The 25568-nt window shown below is 39.2% G+C and overlaps 1 pseudogene; it reads left to right on the top strand.

The window, feature by feature from the left end:
* The window catches only part of LOC143387327 (VPS10 domain-containing receptor SorCS1-like), a 64331-nt pseudogene extending 39330 nt beyond the window's left edge, over positions 1-25001 (top strand).
* Positions 25002-25568: the final 567 nt, after the last annotated feature.

Below are 25568 nucleotides of genomic sequence, written 5' to 3'. Positions count from 1 at the left end.
ATGCTTATTTCATAATAGAAAGAGATATGGAAATGCAAATTCAAAGTTAAGGCTTATTAACCAGGCACAGTGGCACATGCCTGTAATCCCAGGGATTTGGGAGGCTGAGGCAAGAGGATCATGAGTTCAAAGCCAGCCTCAGCAACAATGAGATGCTAAGCAACTCAGTGAGACCCTGTCTCTAAATAAAATACAAAATAGGACAGAGGACATGGCTCAGTGATTGAGTGCCCCCTCTGGGATAAAAAAAAAAAAAAAAGCCAAATCTCATTAAATGGACCATATAGTCAGTGACGTATGTTGGAAGAGAGGGTGTGGAGAGTAAGCAAGAAAAAAAATACTGAATGGGATTTCACAAAATGGAGACAAAAACAAGGACAATACGAAAAGGGAAGAATGTATATTATTGATATGACTTCATGTAAATATGCAGATTTAGAACAGAAGTCTTATATCATTTTAAAAGAAAATAGGATACCAAGCTAGAGATTGTAACTCTGATTAAGAAGGTTGGCTGCAGTCTCTTCCAGGACTCAAACCAAAGTAAACATGGTGACCACACAGAGCCCCTGAGAAAATGGTGTCTTGGTTGTGCATAACATTATTACCCTGAGAGAAAAGTACAGTAAATCAACTTTTGAAACAAGACACTTTTGGAGGGCCTGTGAAATGGGCTCCCCACTGGAAACCTGTAATTTTCAATCTAGGTGGATCTTTCGATCCTCTGTTCTGACTTAGTCTCTTAAATAACTTCCCGAGGAAAGCAAGTGAGCTTATGAACTCACTTAATTTAGAAGTCCAGAGATTCAGTCCCGGCATGGATGAATTCAGAGCCGTTCAGAAGTGTCTACAAATTGCTTCTCTCTCTCTCTCTCTCTCTCTCTGTTTTTCTTGCCATCACATGGGGGTTTTGGAATGAAGCCTGAACATAGAAAGCAAGGATGGCCACAGCACCAGCTGCCATGTGGCCATTTTGTCAACTCCATCCCACAGACAGCACCAGCCACAGCCCCAGGTTTGCAGTTCTCACCACTCCAGCCTGGGTGAAGTGGGATCTCTTAACCAATCCCTGAAGGCTTGAACAGAGTGCTTTCTGTGACTACTCCAGTGTTTTATGTGCTCTCCACCTCATGGGGTTAGGGCAGTCCTTCCTGAACCAAATGGGCTGAGAGCAGGGCACTTGGTCCCTCACAGAAAGATGAAGGGGGAGGGAGGAGGTCCACTGGGCAGGCAAACACAACTGACTTTCAATTCCATGAAATACACACAAATTTTTTAAAAAATGCACAGAAAATCCAAACAACAGAAATGAACCTCTCCCTTGAAGATTACTCTAAATCTTAAAGGAAACTTGGGAAGGGCTGACCTTATTCCCTCTCCTCATGCTTTGGCCTCCTTCTTGTAAACCTAAGTGTGCAGAAGCCCAGCAGGGAAGAACAAGGATCCTGGCCAGCGGGCCCTGAAGAGTGGGAGGTAAAGACCCAGCAAAGGCCCTGGACTCTCCTCCCTGAGCTTCCTGTGGGAGCTTTCCCAGGGGAGCAGAGATGCTGGCTTGGATCGAGCTACCTTTTCTGTGAAATAAATTGAAAACTCTTCCCTGTGATAGTACTTGATGCTGTTATCAGGATCATGTGGGCTGGGTTAATCAAGCGACCTTCTTCCAGGAGGGTTCCAACCAGTCTTTCTTTCAGCTCTCCAGCAACTGAGAAAAGGCTCTCTTGCCCTCTGTGGCCTCTCTAGGGGTAGTGCATCCTGCTGTGCTGAGGCCAAATGCTCAAGCATGGACCAGGCTCAGCCTTCAGGGCACCGCATTTCCCTGCTTTCCTCAAGTCCTCAGGGGTGATGAGTCTGCACCCTTCTCTCCTGATGGGAGGAGGGAAGGTCACAATGCTCAGGGAGAATTTTTGTGATGCTGTTCTGGGGCGATGATGTTGTTCAGTGTTGTCTTTCAGAATCCTTAAAGGCTATGAGAATGTTTAAAAGGAACAAAAAAAAGTCCATGTAAAATGTCAATCACAATACATTTCCTTGTCTGTTTGTATTAATTTTCACATTTGACAGATGGCAGAATACAAAATCAAAGGGAGAAAGCAGAGGCAGATATAAACATAGAATAGACTATTGGCAGCATTTTAGAAAACTAAAGATTCACAATGAAATGTAGTTAATACTTCCAGGTTGTATTCTATATCCACCTGGTCTACTTTCTTTGTTCTGAATTTTAATGAAAAGATTTGGATTACAAAGGTACTCTGGAGTTCACAAGGAAGGTCACTGAAATAGGAAACTATAACTAAAAGTAGAGTAGGTAAGAAATGGACCTTTTGGGGGGAAGAAGTTTAAAACTGGTGACGCAGAAAGAATTATTAGGGGTTTGATTTGTTTCTTCTTGTACATCATCCAGAAAACTACTTCAGCATTTTCATTAAGCTGAATCTTTTCTGATAAGAAAGAATTGGATTGTGTGAACTGTGTTAACTCTTAGGTAGCTTTTGGCTGCATTGCCTCCCTGTGATTTAATCCTGACACTGTGTTGTGTAAGTTGGGGAAAATCTTCCTCCATTGAATATAAGAGAAAGATTCCTCAAATGCTATTTGAAGGTATCTTAAAATGTGACAGCATTAGGATTGACCAAGTGGGTCAGCTCTGGGGTCATCTCAGGCCAGGCTCCATCTCAATTATCTTGCCACAGTGCTTTTTTATGTTCATTAGGATTTGTGCTTCTCATACCAACATCATGGCTAATCGTTATATTTTGGCCAAGGTTAGCCTTATCATTGATAAATTTTCCAAACCCATTTTTAAACCTATATCTTCACCTGATGCCACTTCTTTGTGCTACATGTTCTATAAATGTGCCAATTGCTCTATTGTTCTTAAACTTCTATTTTTTCATATTTCAATGATTGACATTTTTGTTCTGATAATCTGAGACTGATTAAGCCTAATGAATTTAATTAAAAGTGGTTTAGATTTGTGTAGTAATCATCACAGGTGTTGACTAAATGTTTCCAGCCCACTGCCTGTGTTGCAGTGTAGGATCATACCTGTGTATCTCTTCTGATTGGGCAGAGCCACAGTACTTATTCAGGCTAATGAATAAGTGATACGTGATACGTGTCACTTCCAGTCTGACAAGTTCAAGTGCCCATAAGCCTTGAGAACTGTTTTCTCCTCCCGAGGTATAGCAAATAGAAATGTTTAAAATGGCTGCTCCACTAGCCTGGTTCCCTGTGTGATCATTAAGAAATATTTATCCGCAGTGGTTACCACGTGTCAGCAAGAAGTATGCCTTTATTGTTTCAAGCCTCCGAGAAGTTACCATGCTTCCTTCAGCCCACCCTAGTTGATTCCCACTGCTGTACTTGATCTTCATCTTTTATGAAGAAGGCAAGAAGAAAGTTGGTATTTTTCCTCTAGCATGTCCCCCTAGCTTTTATCCTATTTGTATTGAATCTCCACTGTCCTCTAATGTGGTAATTTAACTGAAGTGTGGGCTACCTTTGAATAATGTGCATAGTCTACCTAATAAGTAGACACTGGGAATGATTTGTGTTTCTTTGACCATGATTATTTAGCTACAGTACAGTAGGAGGTGTACTGTGTAGGAGAGCAGCATCAGGAAGATGTCAGTACAGAGGATAAATGAAATTGTCTAAAAAAAATGCATTTTTAAGGCTATGAACACGAAAACCTTTAATCAAGCTCATGTTTTGGTTTTAATTATTGGAATGTACTTGCTAAGAATTTGTGTTTTGTTTTCCATGTATTTTTATCGGTGCATTATAGGAACACAACTTTACAGGACAGAAAAATAAATAGAAGTAAATTCTACCTGTTTTGGCAGGTTCAGTCTCCCAGATATCACATATTGTTTCACTTGGATCTTTATCAGGCCAGTGTTTTTGATCTGCTCATTTAGGTCTTGCTGTGCCTCTCTGTGTATTGCATTTATTGTACTCTTCTCAAAGCCCAGGTGCTCCCAAATATTACAAAAGGTGCAGACTTGTAAAAATAATGTGACAGTCCTGAGATTAGAAATTGCCTATTCCTGTGGTCCATATTAGTCAGCTGACTTTGGGAATGGTATTTTAACTTGTGTGCTTCATGGATGAATCAGAGATGACAGTAAAATTAATAAAAGGAACCTTTCTTTTTTTCTATCTCCTAAGCCCACTTAGCCAGAACTTTCTCTACATATCTCTGGCTGTCTTTGTCAACTTGTTCACATACTTTTTTTTTAAATGAAAATTCTCTAGATTACGGGTCAAACAAAGCTGAAGTCTAGTCTCAATTCTTAAAATATGAACTGGGTAAACTTAGGTCTGTCCAGTAATCTCTGTGTTCCACTCCACATAGACACCAGACATGTAGTATTAGGAATAACAGCCAGAAAGAAGCAATTTTATCAAAATAAAGTGCTCAATGCACGTATAATATTCTTAAAAATATATGCAACCAGCTCATGATCTGATGCAAACAATCAAAGATATTCATTTCTCCAAGTAACATAGTAAATATTTAAAATGTTGTCAAAATCTGTCAACAGTCTCACAGTAATTTATTTGAGTAGAAAAGTACATGGTTCTAATTGAGGTTATTCTTGTATGGAATGTAAATTTCACTTAGTTTTGTTTCTTATGCACAATTTCTTTCCCACAGAGTATGTGTTCTTTATTGAATGTCCTTTGATGCAAGTTAAATACATGAAATATACTTTCTGCTACCTGATGATTTTTGCACAGCCTGCTTAGTTTTGTAAATGATACAGAACAAACCAATGAAGCAATGCTAGGAACCAAACACATCTAGGAAGTTAATCATTTTCAGAACGGAGTTTCCTGAAGATTATAAATGAGAAGCATGCAGTTCTGATAAAATCTATTTTATCCTTTGCTTATTTATTTTTCTCTCTTGAGGAAAAACATTTACAGGGATAAGAAATGAGTATAGCTTCACCTGGTTGAAAGAGAAAAGTCTTTCTCTTACAAGTACATTGTTCTCTTTTGTTTGTGATAATTTCTACAGAAAAAGGTAAACTTTTAACTTGCTTATGACAAGTCTTTCATATTAAGTTAAAATAATTTTTATGTAATTACATATGTTCATATATGTATGTATATTAAACATTATTATATGTGCATGTTTGTATCTCACAGACAAAACCTTTATTAAAGAACCATTGTCAGATTCCTATCAAGACCCTATCAATTGAATGATAAGAATAAGATAGGAGGGCTGGGGTTGCGGCTTAGTGGTAGAGTGCTTGCATAGCTCATGTGAGGTACTGAGTTCGATCCCTAGCACCACATAAAAATATAATAAAAATAATATCCCAATAATGTTTAAAAAGAGAAAAGAATAAGGTAGGAAAGGACCTTACAGGACATATATGTAATCCATTTGATAGATTATTGATTAGAAATCCATTCCTCCTATAAACTGGAACCATTCTGGAAGATTGTCAGTATTCAAGAAAAGGAGTATCTTAATAGAGAGGAAAAAGTTGTTTTCAACATAGTTTTAAAAGTCTAATTTTTCTCTGTGGTTTGCCAAATGAAAGCATTTGATGTACTGGTATTACTCAAGATCCCGGGTGTCCATCTATAGTGCATGGAGAATTATCCCAGGCTCCTGTTATTCAGCAGAGAAGTTCATCTTCAGGGCAATTTAGTTCTATTGCCAACCAGGGCATTCTTTAAGGGTCTCTGCTGCCAAACTAAGCCATCAGGCCCTGTTTAATTATTAAAGAGATCAAAAGTGTCATTTTGGCAACTCAGTGGAGAAAATGAAGCTTGATAAATAGAAAAAAAAAAGGGGGAAATGAAGAATTTTACCAGCATAATGATTCTCAGAAAACATCTATTAACATTTAAATAGTGTATCAAATAAAATATGAACTTTATGATTAAAACAGATTATTAAAAATAGATAAGGATACCAGATAAAAAAAATAGGAGCATGATTATCCCTCATAGCTTTGCATAAATTCTTCAAAAGTATAAGCAAAACTGGGTAAAAGTCTACTATAAACAAATGAATACAATTTTACCATATCTATAAACCTTGCATTGTAATATTTACCAAAACTAAGTTCTGCACCCCATGGTCAGGTTCAATATTCCATGGTCCAGAATTCTACGTTTCTGTCCAGTTTATGTGCCAGCCCAAGGAGCAAATAAGATCACTGCCCCTGTTGGTTACATTTTGTGTTTGTGAATACACTTTGTTTCAACTATACAATTTATTATTTCATAAGAATTTTATGTACCATTCAGTAGTACCCTCAAAGTACCTTGTCTGGGAGAGCCATGATGTATAGTTTGGGGGAGGAAAGGAAAGGCAAATGAAATCTCATGAATCTTACCAGAATGTGTATATTGGGGTTGTGGCTTAGTGGTAGAGTGGTTGCCTAGCACATGTGAGACATTAGGATTGACCCCCAGCATAACATAAAAAATAATAATAACAAAAAAGAAGTTTTTATCTTCTTCCTTTAAGTCCTTATGCATAACAAATGCTTTCTGAGAAAACTGAGAGTGACTTCTCTAAGGTAAAACAGGGTAAGTTTTAAAAGTAGAAATGATCTTATTTGCTAATATCTTGTTTTTTAGCAATCAGGATGTAAAGTCTGGTCATTCTTAAAAATAGTTCCATCTACTTACTCCAGTATATAACTCAAAATCATTTAAAACTTGCTTATACAATTTACAGGTATAATGTTGGGATACCTCAATAAGAATAGTAATATTTCTCAGCATTTTTATTCATGGTCAGTGATAACAGTTTTGGTAGCACTAACTATAACACTTCTTCTTTCAGATATCAGAAGTACTGATCCATAAACTCAACCAAAACTCAGTGCACTTTGAATTGAAGCCTGAGGTCCAAGTTCTGGTCCATGCAGCTCACCTTACAGCAGGTCAGTTTCTGTGTCCCAGGACTCTGGCTAGTGACCCTGTCAACGGGAAAGACCAGACCTTTGAAAAGAGGTGTGAAACTTATTTAATTAAATTTTCTATTCTGTTCAGAAAGCAGACTAGATCTCATAATCCTCTCCTGTGGCCACTGGAGCTGCTTACTCCATATGAATTTAGAGGTTGAAGAGCAACTGAACCTGATATTCCATACTGAACTCCATTTTAAGGGATCACTATCTAGTCCATCCTTTGTGGTCTAAAATTTGCTTTATAGCATACTCAGCTTCTGAATAACATTCTCAGGCTGTATGTTGTGCTCTGCACTGGTGTGATTTATCAGAAAACCCTCCTTTTACCAGAATCATCTACTGAAAGGGGGAGCATCCTAAGTCAAGCTGGATAGACAGCTAGCCTCATGTTTCCAATTCTTCAACTCTGGAGGTACGCCAACATTTCATCATTCTTCTTTCTCTCATAGTTCTCTCCCATAGTTTATTATTTCTGTTTGATTTTCATTTGACTTATTATTTTTTTATTATGTGCCAAATATTGCTCAGATTTTTGGAGGGGATTTAAAATATTAAATGCTATTTTAAAAAATGTTCATGCAAGAAGAATTGGGTTAGAGCTGGGACCAAGTTGAAAAATGGGAATTTAAGAATTTGGTAATTAACTGAGACTGATTTGGCCAAGACTTGTGTCAAGATTAGCACTTTTCAACAATTGAAACAAGGAAGCCAAATTTAAGAGGGTTCAGCTTTTTGTTTGAGATTGATTCTAAGTTAGAACTAGCTATCTGATTTAGAAAAACAATACAAAAAATATTTTAACAGGTGTTAGACTCTATCTACCAAAGACAATAGAGAGAGTTCTCCTTTCACACATGGAAAGACTGACACTTTGAATGAAGGATTTGTGAGATGAGATAATTGCCATAATTTCTCTCTTTCTTTGTTTTATTTTTCTTTGGTACCAGGGATTGAAGCCAGGGGCACTTGGCCACTGAGCCACATCTCAGCCCTATTTTGTATTTTATTTAGAGACAGGGTCTCACTGAGTTGCTTAGTGCTTCACCATTGCTGAGGCTGGCTTTGAACTCACAATCCTCCTGTCTCACTCAGCCTCCCAAGCCACTGAGATTACAGGCATGCACCACAGCACCTGGTTTTGCCACAATTTCTTTTAATTTGAAATGAACATATTCATTTTTTGGTGCCTAGAAGAGAAGCAGGAGGAAGTCTGAAGAAAAGGAGGAAGAGTGAGGAAGAATTCTCACTTCACTTCACCTTCTTTTCCGTTTCTTCTCCCTTGTAGGGAGGGAAAATGGTTTTTTTGTTGTTGTTGTTGTTGTTTTGTTTTGTTTTAAGAAAAGGACCACTGTTTGCAACATTTCATGTCTCATAAGCAGGATCGCTAATGCCTTCCCAGGGACCATTATAACATGCTGCTGCATTCCATTAATTTCTTAGCAGATGTTCAGCAGTCGTGTTTTAAAAATATTCAAGCCAGAGTCTGTTGCCAGTGAGAATGGCAATTCATAATTTGGGTTGTCTCCAAGGGAAAAAGAAATGTCTCCTTTCAGGAATTCACTAGCCTTATTTTGGTTTTTAAATTCCGTTCCCTGTTTTCTTTCATGAGAATACAAGATAAGCATTTGCAGATACCTGAGAATCATCCAAGATTGGTTTTGCTGGTTTCCTCCTACATGTCAGAAAAATCTTTAGGAAATTCTCTTTGCAGGAGAGATTTGAAATTGCATGAGAATAGGAAGGAGATGAGAAACATGTTATCAATAAGTTTGAGGAACATGACCTCAGTGGCTCCCTTAGGCATTTCTGACTTTGTGGCTGCCAGTGACCATGTTTAGCAGACAAAGTCTGGGGCATTACAGAATAATCCCGAGAGTTGGAAAGGGAGTAAAAACCATCATGTGGGAATTGGACTGGAAGCACCAGTGTTTTGACCAAAGTGTATCTTTGCTTATGCTATCCCTGATTGGAATATTTTTCCCAACTTCTTCATCTTTCTTCATCCCCTTATTCTATTTGTATTTTAAGGCTCAGCTCAATGTCAATATTCACATAGAAACTTTCCAGAGAGCTTTACCTAAATAATATCTTTCCCTGGTCTGAACTCACATGTACTTTTCAATCTATATTTTTCTGATGATAATGGTCATGACCAATTGTTACCATAATTTTCATCATTCTTATTTAAATCCTGTGGGTGTGGTTCATTGTATCTTTATATTGTCTTCATAATTGTGCCTAGCAGAGAACTTGTACATAGCAAGTACATATTTCTTTGGTAGCAATTAGATGTGTAATGAATGTATAACTTTAGCAATGTAGTCAAAATCTCATTCTCTCAGTTAGTCTTTAGATCCAACTTATTCAGTTGGGAATCATATTCTCTGTCACAAAACAACTGGTTTGTGGAGACTTGCATATATTTATCCAATAAGCATCCAGGGGAAATCCACCTCATTTTTCCATATGGCATTAATTATATGTGGCAAGCATTGGGAATGGGCAGGTTGAAGCAAAATTAGATTCATGCTCTCTAGATTTTTGTGTCCTAGAAAAAGAGGTCTGAGAAGGACTCAAAGAAGGACCACCAAGAGGCTGTTGCTGAAAGAGAGTGAATCAAGTACAACTTATTAACCCTTATTCTATGTTCTGCTCCCATACAGGAGAGTTTCCAATATCAGAAATCAATGTTACATCATGATGGGGCTCCAGGTCACATACCTGTTATGGAACCAACCTCACCTTACCAAACCAACATTTTTTGTGACATTTCCCTTGCCTTCCCTCTCTCTCTCACTTATGCATTTTCCTTGCCCTTCTGAATTACACATATGTGTATATATACATATATTACATATATATGTGTGTGTATATATACACACATATATAAAACGTATGGCATCTATTTATTTATTTATTTATTTATTTTGGTACGGGTGATTTATCTCAGGGGCACTCAACCACCAAGCCACATCCCCATCCCTTTTTTTAAATTTTATTTAGAGATAAGGTCTCAATGAATTGCTTAGGACCTTGCTACATTGCTGAGGCCAACATTGAACTCAGAATCTTCCTGTCTCAGACTCTTTCTTGGTTTTCAAAGAAGATAAGTTTGGTGGTTTATGTTGGGTTTGATGTCATAAAGCACATAAGTGAAACACCCCATCAGGAAGCTAGAAATCAGAGCTTGAAAACTCATATGAGAATATCAGGACCTGAAAATACATTCAACTTTGAGTTCAAATTTACCACCACCTACCAGATTCTCAGGTGAGGGGAATCTGCTGACAGGTGGTAAATTAAAGCCCTAATTTGCTGGTACAAATCTTTCAAGCTACATAAAACCACAATCTTTGCTTTTGTGGGCAGTCATGTTCATGAATAAATTTAGTCCTTATATTTGACTGGGGTCAGGGACATTGGGAAGTGGCATAAAAATGTGTTGATTCTTCTACCATAGAACAGATAATGGTCCTTCATGAGATAAAGAGACAGCAAGAAAGGGGTCACACTGACATTTTATTTGAGTAGGCAAAAGTCTAACTAGATTAATCCACACTAAACTGTAAACAATAACTTTTCAGGGATTATAGGCATTTCTCAAAAGTTGTTTATTAGGCAAATGAACTAAAATCTGAGTGGTGATACTCCTGTGCAGAATGACTAGTAAGAAAAGGGCTGACACATTCCTTCTACCCAATTAGAATGAGTGAAAACCAGTTCTATTGTTGGAAAAGCTATTTCTAACCTATGGTAGGAAATATCTTTTGTAAATCATTTATTCTCAAACCCAAGCACATTTCAGTAAACTTATGAAACTTTGAAAAAAGAGAATTTTCAGACCTCACTGCATTCAGTGAAGCATCCCAGGAGTTCTCAAGGGATGATATCCAGGAATCTGCATTTTTTTAGCAAGTTTCCCAAATCATGCTTATACAGCCATCACTTTCACCAGCCTCAACAACCACTGTTGGAAAGCATTCCACAAATGAAAATCCATCTTCAAAACAAGGGAAGGTGTTGGCACCATCTCCATCAATGAATCTGATTTATAACTAGTAATCCACTCAAACAGAGAAATAAGAAGGGGCTGTGATATTAACTATGAGAGAAAATTACTAATATACATTAAAATCGAATTTCCTGGCATAGTTGGAGACAGTGTAATTGGCAGAAAGGTAGATGATGGTGAGAAAAATGAAATGTGCCTCCAAATCTGGGATGTTCTCTATCTATAATCTAGAGGAATGGCAAAGGCCAGAGAAGCGCTGTGGCCGTTAAGCTGTTGAAAAATGATTAAAGTATGAGTGAGAATCTTAGTGGCAGATATAATTGAATAGCCGTGAGTTTTATGAGAGTTAAACAAATGATATCATCTAGATAATATTCATATGCTAATAGGAGCAGAAAATGAATGATAAATCCACATCTCACTGGATCCCTACACATACTTCAAAATAAGGATGCTGTCCTACCCTTAGCTTTCCAGACAGGTCATTGTTCTCCTGGAATTTTGGACACACGTGATTAAAAAAAAAAAGAAACAAAGGTTAATATTTCTCAAAGGAAGAGCCTCAAATCTCAGGTTAAATAAAATATATATTAAAAATTGCACAGTAATGTCACTCATACTGCCTATCAGTTGCCTTTTTTAAGCAGTTACATTTAGGATAACTGTCCTTTGTCAAGGGTATGTGTGGGTTTTGTAATAAAACTGTTATCTTGTGTTATCTTGGCTTCCATGGTTTTGCTGACTGGTTTAATTTCTTTTGTGGGTGTAATAAAAAGATATTATCACAGAGATATTAGAGAATTAATATTTCCAGGCTTCAGTCGATGCCACTGGACATGTGATAAGTAAGGGTGGAGCATTAGCAGCTCCAAATTTCAACCTAGGTTGTCCAATTCATGAATTCTGCCCTCCGGCTTCCTATTGAGAAAGACACTTCCTGTGTGAGGGTAGAACTGGCATTTGTCAAGAAGCTTTGAACCCTACAACATCATCTAAGTCACAGCATTACAGATGCTCCTGTCAAATGGTTGTTGTGGAGCTCTGAAATGTAAAGTGAAATAAATTGTTCCCATAACATTTTCCACTTAGGAATGGAATTAGTACTAGTGAAACTTCCACAGCCAATACATTTCTCTATTTAGTCTCTGGTTGCCTTATTATCTACACAGTGATCATTTAAAGGTCTTTTGTGAGTAACTGAATAGTGATAGTATTTGTTCTTCATTTTGTTTTTCCTAAAATTAATTGTTTTCTTCTTCAAATAATTCAGTTGTTTCACAGATATATGCAAACGTGGCTTTTGACAATTATGAAATCATTATGGTGTTAAGATGAATAATCACAGGTGCTCAGAGATCTAAATAGATCCCTTATCCCAGCGTGATGAAATGAATGTGATGTTTTCATAAATCTATCAAAGATAAGCAATGGAGCTATTCCTCAGCTTCTAATAGATTCTTTTGTCATCATCGTCTTTTTTTTTTTTTTTCATTTTTTTCAATTACCTGAGCTCATAAAAGAACTGATCAGGGTAACTGGCCTGAGTTGACCAGCCCTGAGGAGGCAACTAGGAAGCGCTGGTCTGGGGGAAAAAAAATGAGAAAACACATGAAGAGAAGAATCCGGAACCTAGGTCCAGCTAGTCGTCAGATACTAACCAAGTTTCTTATACCTAAAGAGATCGGACTGTCCTGGATTATACCTATTTGTCAGTACAAGCTCTAATACTCCTTTATTCTTAAAGTGTTCTCTTTAAGATGGGTTTATTTTTAACCTGCCTTACCAATTTCTTACCAAGTATTGGATAATGTGGTGAGACTTGCCAGTTGGATTTTAACTAGTTGAAAGAGAATTTTAAGGAGAGGAAGTAGGCGTGGCTTTGTAACAAACCACCTAAAAGGTCAGCATCTTAAAAATAAGCTTTTATTGTTGCTTCTGAGTCTGTGGATCAGCTGGGCGATTCTTCTGGTCTTGTCTGTGTTCTTCCTGCTACCATTTAATGACCTCCTTAATCTTGGCTGGGCTGTCCCACGTGGGAAAGGGTAGCTGCATAGTGACTGCTCTAGATTGGCGTTGGTTGGGATGACTAAACTGTCTTCCACGTGGCCTCTCATCCTTTAGGAGACTGTTCTGGGTTTGCGCACCATGGCAGTGTTCCAAGAGGGACAGAGAACAGGACACAGGTCTTCAAACACATGATGAGCACACCATCACTGCTGTTACATTCCACTGTCAAATGCATGTTGTCATGGTAACCCAGACTCAAGGGGTGAAAGAAACAGATTTTACCTCTTGGTGGGAGAAGCTTCAAACTCATTGTACAAGGCCTGGACACAGAGTGTTAGAAAATTGAGCCAGCAATGTAGTCAGTGCCCATGAGGCTGACAATTCACTAAGGGGAGACTTGAAATGTTTATAGGTAATTTTTAGAAAACTCTGAGAGCCATAGTCAGATTCAGCTACTAATAGCAACAAAGAGATACTTTTGGTTTGGTTTGGTTTGGTTTTCATGACCTAGAAAATATGAAAGTCAGGTATGCCCTAAAGATATGGGCTAGATAATTTTATGAGTCATAAGTCTCAACTGATTGTACATAATAGTCATTTATGTATATATATGCAAATGCACACACACGCACACATATATGTATATACACACACTCATATGTAAATATAGATTTTGGAGACTTAGTCTCAGAGATCATATTAGTCAATTTTGCATAACTGTAATGAAATACTTGAGACTGGGTGACTTTATAAAGTCAAGAAGTTTATTAAGCTCACAGTTTTGGAGGTTCAAGACTCACATCTGATTATAGCCTTCTTGCTGGTAGAGTATGAAAGTGGACATGGAGCATATGTATATGTCTGTATTCTTTGGTCTCCCTCTCTCCTTATAAAGCCATTAGTACTCACTCATGGGAGCTTTATTCTAGTGATCACCTACTTCTGATCACTAATGAAAAGCCCCACCTCTAACCACCATAGTCATTTTAAATTTCTACTGCCTTAATAACTCACAACGGGGATTAAATTTAACACCTATAACCCAGTGAGACACACTCAAACCATATCCAAGTCCTATCATTCAAATTTTTTTTCTCCATTGCAGCATAAGGATCTGCTTTCCCACAGTCCAGGTAATTCTGATTAAGAAATTCATAAACTACATTTTGAAAAACAATTTATAGAGTAACAAGGGTTTCTCATTGAATCTCTTTGTGTATATGCACATGCATGCGTGCCTATGTCTGTGTGTGTGTGTGTGTTTTATTTTTTTTTGTTCTAATTCATTATACATGACAGTAGAATACATTTTGACACTTCACACATAAGTGGAATATAACTTTCATCCTTCTGGTTACTCATTGTCTTTCAACCATAAAAAAAAACCAAAGACCTGTCTATTCATTATGATGAGGTTTGTTCTTGGAGGTTCTCATGACTCATGATTGTCTTTACTCAGTCAAGTGACCTCAGCTCTCTCTGACAGGATACTTCTGAAGACTAATCCCCAGTTTAATTTCCATACAATACTTCACAAATCATTGAAACTATTAAAAGACAAACTGAAGCACTCTTCAAATACTGAAGAGGTAGAGTTAGATAGACAACAGTTTGGGGATCCCCCAAGGGGCACTTGGGAATGGCCTTTATGGGTGGAATATTGAAGCAAGACAAAGAAAATAATGTGACTGGATGAAGTGGAGGAGTAGCCTTATTGGATTATTCCAGTCAGAAGCCCTTGATTAAAGATTGGTTGGTAATTTGTGACTGGTTAGCTTAAATTTTGTTTTCCTACAATATGACCATTTATGCTGAACTGGGTTTTGGCAAAGTTCAGAGGAACCTAAGCTGCCTCAGTCAACCAGACTCCCAGTTACTTACTTAGCCAACTTCCCTGGCAATTCCCATCTATTCTGTCCAGTGGTCCCACAGCTTTATCCCAATATGGTACAGCAGTCATTAAGACCATCATAGTTGGGCTTGAATTTGAACTGGAGAGAAGTCCATTGGCCAAGTGAGCATGAGTTTTTATGCCCATTTTACACTCTAGGAAAGCTTTCTCTGTGCTATTACAACACCACCTTAATTTCCCCCCAAAAGTTCCAGATCACATGGATTTTCATATTGCCGTTCTACAAGTTGGACTTGGGTGTGCTTTGGGAGGTGGGAGAGGGTAAAAGAAAACCAAGGTAAGGTGAACTAATATGCTTCTGTAACTTCTTGACAGCACCAGTTCTTGGGTTAGAAATATATAGTAGTAGCTGAGAGTTTCAGAATCATAGTGCAGGTAGAAGTTCTCCAAGATGATGCCTTTAATAGAAGAAGAGAGGACGCAAGGCAGCCACCATGGATTTTTGCCTGGATTCACTGGGTTATGCTACCATGTCCTTGATTTCAGAACTTGAAAATCAAGTAAGGAAAGGGGCAAAGCTGCAGTACAAGGGACAGTGGTTCTCAGGGTGAGGCAAGCACTTTGTGGGAAACTAGTCTGATGAATTGGTGGAAAACTATAGGAAAGGTAAAGGAGTTCCTTTCCTGCAGGCATGCAGACCTCTGATGTCTTAATGTGCATCATAAAACTTCAGAAGGAGGTTTGCCATTTTCCAAAACTAGTTCACCATGGAACTCTCTAGCACTATTTTTCTACAGAATACGCTTTCAGACACATGACAGTAATAATGACAGGGTAAAAATATTAGGCATGTACTGTGTGCCAGAAGCTGTAACAGTGCTTTGTAAATCCCATCTCATTTTATTCTTACAACTTACTACACCAAACATGATTTTTATCTCTATTCTGCAAATGAGGAAACTGAGTGTAATTTGAAGTCCCTTAGCCTGAAGTAGCAAAACCAGGATCTGATTCCCAAATGGGACTCTATCAGTTACTTAACCCCAAATAGGGAGTTTCAAATTTACTCTCAGATGTGCAACTGTGACTATATATGTCAATCATTTTTTACAAGAAGATGTGTTTATTAATGTGAGCATCCCTATTAGGATAATCAGCTCAGATCCTTTTAAATAGAATATGATCATTCAAAGCATTGCTAAGATCCTCATAGGATTTTTCAAATGGTGTGTGCCAACTTTGGGGCTTAGAAATGTTGAGTCACTTGGAGCAGTGCTTGTATCTGTGTTTTGCTCTGTGCGCTTATAATGGGGGAAAAAAACTGCTCAGCACTTTTCCTCCTGCACATCTACTTTGTTTAGGCTGCAATTGAAGAGGGATTAATTTATGCTAATTCCACACAACAAGCCAAAGCCCATTTATCACCACTTTCCATTCCTCAGCAAAACACACAGAAACACACCTAAGTATTGGACAAACTATGATATGCAGCTGCTGTTGTGTGGAGCAGTAAAAAACCGTTTATATCCAGGCACACATCAACAAGCAGAAGCCACCCACGGAACACAGAGGGCAGTGGCACTCAATCCCTCTCCACTGCTGTCTGCTGTGTCCCACTTGCTGCCTCTGAGAATTGACTAAGTGAGGAGAGAGAGAGGGGATAGCATGAGTTTTGGAAATTGGGAGGGGGGTCAAAAGATGCTTTTCCCACACAAATGTGCTAATTGCTAACAGTGTTAACACTGTTTCCTTAAGAACCACAATTTGAGTGTGAATGGTTTAGGATTAAAAGATTTAACCTTGTGATGGGAAGAGAGATGGGAGGAGAAAGGCAAAGATGGGCGGTAAAGTTCTAGTGTGTGTGTGTGCCCGCGCGTGCAAGTGCATAAGTGCATATGTAAGTTTGCTTTCATATGTGTTAGTGAGGACCTAGCCAAGAAATTTCCTCTTAGTTTTTTCATTTATTTTAGATGCCACCCCTTCAAGTAAACTGTGTCTTCTTCTTGGTGGCACCAAGAAGCTATGCTGACAGAGCTCACTTCCAGGGTAGGAAGTTTAAATACTCTTGACTCTAACCACCTCTAGACCTCCATTTATTACCTGACAGATGAAGGGTTTGCCTTAGAAGATTACCTTGAAAATATCTAGTTTTCAATATGATGATGGTTTTCTGATAATGAAGAGAGAGGAGAGAGATTTTATCTTTTACATTTGCAGATGATGAAATTGTATGATAGAAGCTGCTTCAAAATAATCCAGTGGTTGAGACTGTGGAGATTAGATGGTGGTGAAGAGAAAATAAGATTGGCTGTCAGTTGATGTCTGGTGAGACTTAAATAATGAGTACATTAGGATTAATTTCTCTATTCTCTCTCTCTACATACACACAGCCACACATACACACACATGCACACACCCACAAACATTAATGCATAAGTATACATGCCATCTACGTTTAAAAGTGTATGATCTAGGATTCTAACTGTTCCTTTTAAAACAAAATTTTAGCTTGTCACTTGTTATTTCTTCCTGTACTATATAGTTTTAGTCCCAATGCCCATATTCATAAATATCTTTTTAAATTTCTAATTATCTCCCAGCAGCCTGAGTATATAGCATGTTTGTGTATGTGTATCTGTGATGACTTGGATTCAAGTATGTGTGCTTCTGTTTATTAGTTCCAAGTCTTTGGAGTGACAGGAACCAAGGAGAACTTCTCTGTTCTTATCTACACAATAAGGATCATTGTCCCCATTTCATTTGTGAAAATCTATGGAGATTTTGTCCATGGTAAATGGAAGGTATTCTCCTGCCTGATGATATCCCACCAACCGTAGTGCTAATTCTGAAGTGTTCCTGGACTTCGCTGATGGCACTGAGGCTTTATTTTCTTATTTCATATGGAAAGCAAATTTTCCTTGGGTGTTCCACACGAATAGGGCTGCACCCATCTTCTCACACACGCCAACACAGCTATTTCACAGTTTAATTAAGTGCTGCTTGACTTAGAGGAAGAGAAAAGAGCAGGGAGCTTCCTTATATTCAGTGAGCCAATTCTACTAAACTCACTAAGAGAAAGAAGAAGGCTTGGCTTTCATTTTACACTGAACTGGGTGGTGACATGAATTATACTTTCTAGTGGTGGCCACTGAGTGACAGTGATGTAATCTTATGAAAACCAGACAGTACAGAAGCAGCTGAGGGTCTGTATTCAGACCATTAATATTGCAGTCACTTATCCTTGAACGTTTTTACCTTGATGACTAGAATGTTGACCTCTCGGCTCTCAACAGAAACAAGCCACAGAAAATGGTGCTTAAAGGTCACCTGCATTTCTGGGCATCAGATTCTGCTTAAATTGATGGAAGGTAAAGGTCAACATGCTGGCTTCCATGAGGTTCATGTGGATTGTTGCTCAGGCTGGAGCTGTGCCAGATTTGCAGAATGTCAGTTCTTGAGAGGGTAGAAATTAATTGTAAACAAAGTCATTACAAGTACAACAGGTTTCACCCTGAGGTGGAAGAAGATTTGGAGGTCAGGAGAGATGCTTTCCAACACTGCATGTGTGTGTGCCCTTTCAGGGAAAACTTGAGAAGACTAGTGTTCGCAGAAGCTATATTTTTGGGAAGAGAAATCACTGCATTTGAAGGACAGGGGCTTGTTGTCAGGACTTTATGAAGTCATGGAGCCCTCTGCATGTCACACCTTCCCCAGCATCAGAGTGACTGCCCTTGAAAAATATTCACTTAGCTATCCACACCTTGTTGTGCACAAAAATATAACATGCACCATCACTTTCCAGTTCTGGTCCTTACAACTGCTAGAATAGGAGCAAAAGAGATTGGGTAATTCACAAAAAAATATTCCTATTGGTGGTTTTACTGGTTATCTGCTTTGCTTAGTGGGAAAGCTTGCATGTAGAATATGGAAAAATTTAATAACAATTAGCATTATATTATTATAAATATGGATGGTCCCTGACTTAAAATGTTTGGGCTTAAGAGGCTTACCCATACCAGTGTTCAGTTTTTAACTTTCAGTACAGTATTTAGTAAGTTATATAAAATCATCTAACACAGACTTGCCCTCCACAGGGTGGTCTATAGTTGAATGTTTTGATCTGGTCCACTACACCTTATTCCCCAAACTCTTGCCAGCCCTCCAGTCCACCATCCCCAGCCTCTGAGACCTCTCCTTCTTGTATATTGCTCATAAACATTTGAAGCCCAGTGTTTTAGGGAGGGTTTTTGCAAAGGGGGAATTAATTAATGAGAAAGGGGAATAAACAAAATAGAAGCAAGAAAGAGGCATCTTAGCTGTTTCTCTCAGGGATGAATCTGTGTTAGATGATTCTTTTTTCCCTACCGTAAGCTAATGTAAGTGTTTTGTGCAAGTTTAAGGTAGGCTGAGCTAAGTTGTGATTTTTGGCAAGTTCAAGTTACGGAATGTATTTTGACTTGTGAGTATATTCAATGGTATTATCCATGAGTTTATCAGGATATTATCCCAACATTAACTCAAGGAAGACATGTATTAATTAATAATAATAGTAGCAGTTGTAGAAATAAAAGCAAACCTTATAGAGTTCTTAATAATAAGGTACATTAACTCATTTAATCTTTGTGACCACAGAGGAATAGACCATTCATCTCCTCTAACCACAGAAATACATTAAGATGCAGTAACTTGCCCAAGATTCTACAGCTAGCAGGTCGTGGAGCATGGCTGGAATCCTTACAGTCTGGCTCCAGGGTCTTTGCTCTTCATTGCTCCAGTACTTGGTCAGGCCAATCGGAGCATCTGGGGGCTAGGACAGGCTCAGGTGCATACATGTATCAGCTGTATGATTTGTACTTTGTATGTTCCTCCCATGTGGCTTTCTGGGACTCACCAAGCCTGTGTGTGAACTGTGTGAGTCTCTCATGGAGTCTTACCTGCCTGAGTCTCTGCTTATGACAATTCCTTGTTTCCTCCCACAGCCCCACTGGTGGACCTTACTCCAACCCACAGTGGATCCGCCATGTTGATGCTGCTCTCGGTGGTGTTTGTGGGACTGGCCGTATTCATCATCTACAAGTTTAAAAGGTGCGTGTCCCTCCATCCAGGTTTCCCCTACCTCTTCCCCCTCCCTCTTTCTGACAGGTTCTGAAGCACATATGGCAGTGTTGTGCTTCTCCCTTGCACAGCAGTTATGGTTTCTGTTAATGTTTTAGGAAGATCCTGGGGATTAATGTTTATACCCAGATGCATAATGAAAAAAAACAAGAGATGATCAGTCCAGTCAGTCACACTGAAAACAGGCCCAATATCCCTCAGACTGAACTAAGAAGGCCTGGCCAGCTTAGAGATGAGAAGGTGGAATCACAGCTCGTAGGTAAATGATTCCCAGTAGCCATCAGTTGTTCAGCCTCTGTAACCAATGGCTGACTCTCCCTCTAACTGCTTTCTGGCTTCACATAACCACTTCCTTCTGTTCTAACACTCCCTGAGAGAAACAGCTAAGATGCCTCTTTCTTGCTTCTATTCAGTTTTTTCCCCTCTCTCATTAATTAATTCCCCCTTTGCAAAAACCCTCCCTAAAACACTGGGCTTCAAATGTTTATGAGCAATATACAAGAAAGAGAGGTCTCAGAGGTTGGGGACGGTGGACTGGAGGGCTGGCAAGGGGTTGGGGTCGAGGTGTAGTGGACCAAAGCAAAACATGGCAGCCCAACTATAGACAACCCTGTGGAGGGCAAAGAGCACCACCAAAGAAGGGACATAATAAGAGTGACAAGTGTGACCATCCAGAGATTTTTTTAATGTAGCAATTATCTAGAAACTGGTTCCTGAGAACCTGAGGACAAGAGACACAAAGTTTGGGAGAGAGGATCCTAAGAGAGCCCAGTTACAGGATTAGATTATTACAGAGAAGATCAACAAATGCCTTTTTTTTTCCAACTGTCCCATATCAGATACCTTAAAATGGACTTCACATTTCAGTAACCTCTATCCACCTGTGAAGTAAGCATGGGAGATAAGCAGCTAGGTATAGCCTGTCTGAAGCTCAGTTGCTGAGTCCTACTATTTATTGCAGAATAAAGTTTCCTGGAAGTTAGACAAATCCATGGAGCCACCATTGCTGATCCATTTCTTTCCTGGGTTCCTCTTGTCTGTTGGCCTCAGGAGTTGAAGCTGTAAATGTTCACATCTAGATCCTGCATTACTGACCTTGAATAATAAATTATTACATAAGTGTTTGCACTTCACTCTAATGTCATAACGCCAAACTGTCTAGAAGGCTTTTACATAAGATTTGAAATCTTTTATTTTAGGGGAAAATGAGCATGTAAACAGAAACAGAACCCTCTCTTTTACATGGATATGGGACAGGTCTGTGGAGACATTCAGGGGGAATTCAAATACAATGACTGGCTCCTGTTGTAGGTGGTAATAACACCTGCAGCCACATCTGGTATCCGGTTTTCACCATGCATTTTCTTTTATGGGGGACATAAGCTAATAAATTCATACCCCCCCACCCCACCCTGTCAGTTTACTTACAAAGCATCTAAGATGCTGCACTTTGGGGGTCATTTGCTTCTCAGTATCATTTCCACAGGGTATATGGCACAGTGGCTGCTTACTTTATTAAAGTAGCAGTTCCTTCTTCTCCAGGAACATGTCACACCACATTGCAAATTCTCTGACACTTTTCCATTTCCAGTGTCATTAAATGAGTAAGTGTTACACGTTTTCTCTTAGGAGAGTAGCTTTACCCTCCCCTCCCTCCCCTTCTACTCAACTTGGTGACGCATCTCTCTGATTGCAAAGAGCAAGACACGCCACTCCACCTTCAACGCCAAAGCGGGGATCTGCTGGGGCACAATTTGCAATTTAAGGAAAAACCCCAAAGGCTACAGGCAACCTGCTGATCAGGAAAGAATTTCGCTCTTGTCCAGCGCATCATCCTTCATGACCACTAACTTTATGTTTCTTTGCTTTCCTCTGTTGTTCTGTTTCCTATTTTTGCCAGGAAGTATTTCCATAGTTGCTGAGAATTAAAGCACAAAAGAAATCTCTACCTATGTAAATGTTTTAATGGAGGACGCCAGTAAAAAAACAAAAACAAAAACAAATCAAAACAAAAAATAAAAATAAAAACAGTCAAAATCCAAACAAACAAAAACAAACACTCATTGCACCGGGACTTTTAATTCTTCTGACACAGACAACAAGGGTTTTTAGCTTTAAGCCTGTGCATGTGGACAATACCTTGAGGACATGTTTGGAGGGGCAGTGTACAGGTGCTCTATTTTAATGGAAAACACTCCCCTCCCCCTTTCTTCTTTTTTTTTCTGATCGGTCGTGTTTGTAGAAAATTCATAACATATATAGGCCAAGGAAATCTGCATGTATTTTTGGAAATATTCTTGGCTCTAGATTTAACAGCTATTTTAGCACTCCTGGCCGAGGGGTGGATTAGCCATCCCGGGCCTTTTCATAAGACACAAAGACATGCACAGGGAAACCCTGAGCCGTTTTTCTGTCCCACTGTCCTTACTGTCATTTCCCCCTTCTAAGTTAGCGGTGGTAGCTTTGTTGGTCAGCAGAGGCCACAAAGCTGCTTTCTCTCTATTCTCTGTGGCCACAGGGACAAAGATGCAAGTTGAAGATCGTGCGTGCAGGTACACTAGGACAAAAAGAGAGGCAGGGAAGCAAAGCACGTCAGAAACGGACCTTTGTTTCTTGTTCAGCTTTTCTCCTTGCAGCTTTCCCTACTCCCATCCCAACTGAAGTAGAAGATGGAATTTTTTTGTAGTAGTTATCCTCTGTCTTGCCTTCCCATTCATTTGCCATCCCTGTGTACCCATGATCCGTCCATGTCTTTGAATCCCTTCCTTTCAATCCCCAAGTTATCCTTCAACTGTTCCTACTTTTTCTTCACAAACACGTTGCTAGATTTTGGACATCACCCCTGATGTCTCCTAAATACTGGCCTAGGCTCTGCAAACCCTGACCCCACCACTTGCAAGTCTCAGATCTCTGTTTGTTTTGTACACTCCCAAGCATGCCAGCTTCTGTGCCCACTGCTCCGGCTGCATCCTGCCCAGCAGGGTTCAGTTTCATGTACCCTTTGTCTATTCCTCTAAAACCTGCCTTTTCCCAATATCCTTGCCTTTTCCCACCTGGAAACATGTAATGTGAAAGAGTTGATATATGCAAAGCAGTCAAACCTGGCCATATTCTTTGGAAAAGAAAGTGCACAACTGAGTAGTGGTGTTCTTGCACATTAACAAACATCTCGTGCGTTCAGATTCTGGAAGCTTCTTGTGAGAAATGTTTTGAACATGTGACTGTATTGCAGGGTATGTCTTCCTGTGATAGTTGCTGTTACCACATACTTCCTTTCTCACAACAGAATAAAAACACTTGTGAAATAAACACTGATTTAACCAGAAGGAGAAGCAGGTTAATGGACTTAATGTTTAAGAATGTCAAAAAGTCGAGAAAATTAGGTCTTATCTTACATTAGGATGAGATTTTGATTACTTAGGGTGATCCTGGCGATTTCACGTGTGGTCTCTAATCTTTTGAGCATCACGGTATCAGTAAAGGAAAAATAACTCAGTATACACGGGAGGAGTTAGGCCTCCAACAAAGCAAAAGAAATCCTCACAGTCCTTAAATCCTGAAAGCGTTTAGATATCCCCAGTTTTCCCAGGGTGATCATGAAAGAAGGACCAGAGAAGGGAACAAAAGTCCATCCACTACTGGAGCCCCCTCAGTACTTGAACTGGACAAAGCCCATTTGAAAGGTGGGAGAAATCATTACGATAAACCACTCAGAGAACCTACTGTCCTTTTTGGCTGAGTCCCTAAGCCACCAACAGGGTATAACCGGGTCCTGGTGATGATGAGGATATCCTAAAGATCCCAATGACTCCTGCCCTAATGTAGCTTAGGTAGGGCGAGAGTAGCAAGCTGCTGCCAGAAGTTAACCATGTAAAAGGTGTCATGGTTGAGGAGGCCGCATATGAATCTGGGCAATGGGCTGTGCCTGGGGGCAGCCACCTTTTAGTAAAATTTGATTGATTCCCAATCTGCCAGGCTTCCTATCTCATAGAAAACATCCTCAATGATTCTCTTAAGTTGGAGCCTCCCAAATTTCATCTGGAAAACCCAAGTGTTTAGAAACCAAAAGAGGCTCACTCACACCAGCACAGGGAGTTCTCAGAGTTGCAGTTCAATTCATTTTAATTAGAAAATTGTGAAAAGGGGTATATACTCTTAATCTAGCACAGTGCCTTGCCTAGAGTAGTATTCTGAAAATTATTTGTCAGTGAAATAAATGAGTGAAAAGTCATAGGGAAGAAGGGGCCCTAATTTAAAATAGAGGCAGACATGAGATGCTTGGCATTTTGGAGAGTGACCAAAGGTGGTCAGATATAGATTCAGCATCTCCAGTGTTCTCCTGTGCCTCTCCTCAAAGCTCCCTCCCACCTGTAGGTGATTAGTGAGGCAAGGTACTGCTCAGAGGGGACCTCATTGTTCCAATGACTGTGGCTCCTGGTTCTCAAAGTGTGGTACTCAGGCTAGTAGTATCAGCATAACCTGTAACTTGTTAGAAATGCTAATTCTGGGTCTATACCCTGGAGCTACTGAGTGAGAAACTCTAGGGGATGAATAGTGTTGCTCTCTCTCTCTCTCTGGATGGGAGTAGTCCCACCAATCAGTCCAACAAGCCATCCAGGTGATCATGATGCATGCTCAAGTTGGAGAACCACCAGAACAGGCCATTCCAGCTCAAGCCCAAAGACAAGGCAATGATGTCAGCCTACAAATGGGAGGGACCCAAGTGCCTACCAACTCGCTAATAGCAGGTGCAAACACAATGAGGAGTTTGGTGGGCCTAAGGCCAGAGGAGTGTGGAGAGGGATGTGTGTGGAAGGTAAGATTCAGGGCAAGCTAAAAATACAAAACTGCAACATTTTCTAAAACCCCAGAAGGCAAACTGTGCATGTTCTACCCTGAACTACCCAACCAACATTTTCTCTCTTGCCTTATTCCTAATTGGATCCACTATCCAAAATGCAGAGGTTGGCTTTGCTTTTTATCAGAAGTTCCAAACAGCAACTTTGAGAGCAATGGGGTGCTTGGCAGCTGTTCTGTGTTTTCCAGGATTCCAACTGAGCATTGAAATCCCTCATTTGCCAACTTTTTTTTTTTTTTTATAGGAAGCCAATTTAAAAAAAAAAGAAAGTTTTCTTATAGTATTGGAACTACTTCTAATTTCAAAATGACTTTTTTTGGTGTATTTTTTTTGTTAAATACTATGTAATGTAATGTATAATTGCTCTTGTTTATTGCTTTAGCATTCATATTTATTAAACAGATAATGTCTCTAAAGTCTTTGCCTGGAGATGTTTATTTTTATCCCAAAACTCTGTTTTTAGTCAAAAAGTTATGCATTTACAAGATTTCATAACGGCTAACTACCAAACAATATCGTTAACACCACAGGCTCAAGGTTTTTTATATTTTTTAAGTTTTTTAAACTAACAAAGTAGAATATATTTTCCAATCTAAATTGTACCTATATTTTAGTTGAGTGTACAATACCTGTCACTTCATTACATTGTATTATTCCATTTCAGCATCCTTCCACCCTGGTTACATTGAAAGGAATAACATTATAGTTGTTATCAATTCAAAGTTACAAATTAACAGGGAGCAAACCCATTCAGATTTATTCGCAACCTTGTAG

The sequence above is a fragment of the Callospermophilus lateralis genome, unplaced genomic scaffold (genome assembly GCF_048772815.1).
Source record: "Callospermophilus lateralis isolate mCalLat2 unplaced genomic scaffold, mCalLat2.hap1 Scaffold_260, whole genome shotgun sequence".
Lineage (NCBI taxonomy): Eukaryota > Metazoa > Chordata > Mammalia > Rodentia > Sciuridae > Callospermophilus > Callospermophilus lateralis.
Note: the sequence above shows the minus strand (reverse complement) of the source record. Positions and strands in the feature narration are given on the sequence as shown.